Raw genomic sequence first — 4,406 nt, 5'->3', positions numbered from 1 at the left:
GTTGCCCAGGTGTTGAAGGCCAGGTTGGATGGGGCCTTGGGAAGCCTTTTTGGAACTGGAGGATATTTACGGTCCCTTTCAACTCAAACTATTCTGTGATTCTCTGATTCTATGATGACAGGCAGTCTCCAGCACAGGATACAGCTGAGAAGCTGGAGCAGGAGCCACATCTCCACCCCAAAATCCATGAGAAGCTTCCATCACACACAGTGATCACCCCGTCAAAAGTGAACAGCAGAACACAGGAGGATCATGGAACAGGGTCCCTTAGGTCCCAATTATGTTTTATTATCACAGAATCAAGGAATGTCCTGAGTTGGAGGGGACCCACAAGGACCATTGAGTTCAACTCCTATCCCTACACAGGACAACCCCAACATTCACACCGGGTGCCTGAGGGTGTTGGTCAAATGCCTCGAGGATGTTATCAGGCTCAGAGCCGTGACTGCTGCTCTGGCAGCTGTTCCAGTGCTCCACCACCCTCTGTCAGAAGAACCTTTCCCTGATGTCCAACCTAACTGGCATCTTCTTGCCATTCCCTCGGGTCCTGTCATTGGACACCAGAGAGGAGAGCTCGGCACCTGCTCCTCCTCCTCCCCTTGTGAGGAAGCTGCAGATCATGATGAGGTCTCCCCTCAGTCTCCTCCAGGCTGAGGAGTCCAAGTGATTTCAGCCACTCCTCATACAACTTTGCCTATAAACCCCTCACCAACTCCGTGCCCTCCTCTGGACGCTCTCCAGTGGCTTTAGATCCTTTTTATCCTGCAGCACCCAAACCCGCACCCAGTCACTGAGGTGGGGCCACGCCAGTGCAGAGCAGGGGGGGACAATCCCCTCCCTCGATTTTCTGGAGATGCCGTGCTGGATGCACCCAGGACACGATTGTCCTCTTGGCCGCCACCGGCTGGCTCATGGTCACCTTGTCACCAACCAGAACCACCAGGTCCCTTTCCACAGGGAGGTTCTCCAGCCTCTCACTCCCCAGTCTGTATGGGCATCCACGGTTGCCGCATCCTGGGTGCAAAACCCAGCATGAACGTCACTTTACGTTTTGTTACATGACATTATCTTATGTCATGTTGTGTTATTTTATGTTCTATTCACTATATGACCATGATATGCTGTGTCACTGTAGATTTTACATATGTTTTCTATGATATACATTCCTTTTATAGGGTAATTATGCTGTTAATTGATTAATAGATTCTTTTTTGCTGCCCACTGAAAGGCAGCAGGAAATGAGCCTCGACAGAGCGCTGAGTCCTGATTGGCCCAGGCCTATTGTCCACGCGCTTGCAAGCACCACCATCAACATTTGATTGGTTGACCTCCAAAACCCCACACGCTGCCCCTAAATGCTCTCTCCACCCTGATTTGCATCTCTGATGTTCACCTCTTTGTTCAGCTTCCCGCTCTTACCACCCAAGGTCAGTTCAAGGACCCCAAGTCAAAGAAGTATCAAACAGGTCTACCTTGCTGCCACTGATTCCTACACTCCAGCCCTTCAAGGTCCTTCTGGGAGGGAGGACCCCAAAACTGAACCCAGGATTCGAGGCGTGGCCTCACCAGTGCTGAGTACAGGGGCACAATCACTTCCCTACTCCTGTTGGCACCGCTGTTTCTGATCCAAGCCAAGATGCCACTGTCCTTCTTGGCCACCTGGGTCACTGCTGGCTGATGTTCAGCCACTGCAGACCAACAGCCCCAGGTCCTTCTCTGCCATGCACCTTTCCAGCCGCTCTTCCCCAAACCTGCAGCTCTGCATGACTTCGTTGTGTCCCAAGCGCAGGACTCAGCACTAAGAAATCATCAAACGGTTTGGGTTGGAAGGGACCTTAAAGATCATCCAGTCCCAACCTGCCACAACAAAGCCCACTTGGCCTTGTAGGACCTCATATTGTTTTCAGAAAGCAAATTAAACTACCTTGGTTAAGTGTACAATGATAAGAACCCTGGGTGCTCAAACGCAGCCCCTCACCATGACTTACCCAACAAGCTGCAAAGGAGGTCAGAAGATAGACACCATCTTCATAGGAATCTGTTAAAGAATAAAGTACGATGTGTTGCTCTTCATCTTTAAGTTTTGTTATTATATAAAAGAATTGTGCTGCACGCCCAGTATGGATGTCCTGCAATGTTTGGATACACCAAAAGAACCATAATTTTGTGTATTACTCATGGTAATCTCAAGGTAGAACAACACAGGACCACTACACCGTAGCTGTAACCAGTGATGAGGCTTCTGTAACAGATTGTTCTTCATCATAGATCATCTAAATTTATTAATATCAAAGAAATTCGCTAAAGCTTCCACCTTCATCTCTGGTTTGGCTGCCCATAGAGCTGAGAACAAATCCCTGCTTGATGTGTTCTGCAGGTCAGAATTTAACTTATTCACACAATCATGAAACCACAGAATCACCAGGTTAGAAAAAACCCCCAGGATCATCAAGTCCAACCATTCCTATCAAACACTAAACCACACCCCTCAGCACCTCATCCACTTCTCTTTTAAATACATCCAGGGAAGGTGACTCAACCACCTCCCTGGCAGCCTCTGCCAGTGCCCAATGACCCATTCCTGTGAAAAGTTTTTTCTGATGTCGAGTCTGAACCTCCCCTGGCGGAGCTTGAGGCCATTCCCTGTCGTCCTGTCCCCTGTCACTGGGGAGAAGAGCCCAGCTCCCTCCTCTCTACGACCTCCTTTCAGGAGGTCCTAGAGAGCAATGAGGCCTCCCCTCAGCCTCCTCTTCTCCAGGCTAAACACCCCCAGCTGCTCCTCTTGTTCTCCAGCTCCCTCACCAGCTTCGTTGCTCTTCTCTGGACTCGTTCCAGAGCCTCAACATCCTTCTTGTGGTGAGGGGCCAGAACTGAACACAGTATTCGAGGAGCGGTCTCACCAGTGCCGAGTCCAGAGGGAGAAGAACCTCCCTGGACCTGCTGGCCACGCCGTTTCTGATCCAAGCCAAGATGCCCTTGGCCTTCTTGGCCACCTGGGCCACTGCTGCCTCATGTTCAGTCGCTGTCAACCAACACCCCCAGGTCCCTCTCCTCCAGGCAGCTTTCCAGCCAGACTTCTCCTAGTCTGGAGTTGCACAGGGTTGTTGTGCCCCAAGTGCAGGACCCGGCATTTGGCCTTGTTAAACCTCCTGCCACTGGTCTCAGCCCAGCGGTCCAGCCTGTTCAGATCCCTTTGGAGCCTCCCGACCCTCCAGCAGATCGACACTTCGACCCAGCTTAGTGTCATCCACAAACTTGCTAAGGGTGCACTCGATGCCTTCACCGAGGTCACTGATAGGATGGGCAGCCCTCTAGGTAAGAGAGTGCTTTGATACCCTTGAGCTCGATTATGGTGACGATGCAATCGAGAGCCTGTGGGTTAAACTCAGAGGCACTGGTGAGGCCGCTCCTGGAATCCTGTGTTCGGTTCTGGGCCCCTCAGCACAAGAAGGATGTTGAGGCTCTGGAGCGAGTCCAGGGAAGAGCAACGAAGCTAGTGAGGGGGCTGGAGAACAAGAGGAGTGGCTGAGAGAGCTGGGGGTGTTTAGCCTGGAGGAGGCTGAGAAGAAGGTTGTGGAGAGGAGGGAGCTGGCCTCTTCTCCCAAGTGACAGAGGAGAGGACAAGAAGGAATGGCCTCAAGCTCTGCCAGGGGAGGTTCAGGCTGGACATCAGGAAAATAATTTTCAGGGAAAGGGTCATTGGGCACTGGCAGAGGCTGCCCAGGGAGGGGGTTGAGTCACCTTCCCTGGAGGGGTTTAAAAGACGCGTGGATGAAGTGCTGGGGGACATGGTTTAGTGACTGATAGGAATGGATGGATGTGATGATCCGGTGGGTCTTCTCCAACCCAGAGATTCTATGATTTTGTGATTACTAAATCATATCCCTAAGCACTTAATTTATCCACATTTTAAATACCTCTAGGAATGGAGACTCAATCACCTCCCTGAGCACCCTGTTCCAGTGCTCGATAACCCTTTCGGTGAAGAAGTTTTTCCTAACATCCAATCTGAACCTCCCCTGGTGCACCTTGAGGCCATTCCCTCTCATCCTACCCCCTGGCTGAAGGGACCAGCAACCATCTTTACAACCTCCCTTCAGGTAATTGTAGACAGTGATAAGGTCACCCCTCAGCCCCGTCTTCTCCAGGCTAAACAACCCCGGTTCCACCTTAAGACTTGTTCTCCAGCCCCTTCACCAGCTTCGTTGCTTTTCTCTGGGCACGCTCCAGCACCTCAATTTCTTTCTTGCAATGAGGGGTGTCATGGCCCACTTTAAAAGAAAGTGAGTTCTTTTTCCCAGCATGGCCCCTGAGTAATTCAAAATCACTCTGAGGAATAGGTGTACACTATATCTTTTACTAAATAAGATGCATGCCTTTAAAACACTGGATTCAAACAATCAAAC

This window comes from Phaenicophaeus curvirostris, unplaced genomic scaffold, assembly GCF_032191515.1.
Source record: "Phaenicophaeus curvirostris isolate KB17595 unplaced genomic scaffold, BPBGC_Pcur_1.0 scaffold_53, whole genome shotgun sequence".
Lineage (NCBI taxonomy): Eukaryota > Metazoa > Chordata > Aves > Cuculiformes > Cuculidae > Phaenicophaeus > Phaenicophaeus curvirostris.
Note: the sequence above shows the minus strand (reverse complement) of the source record.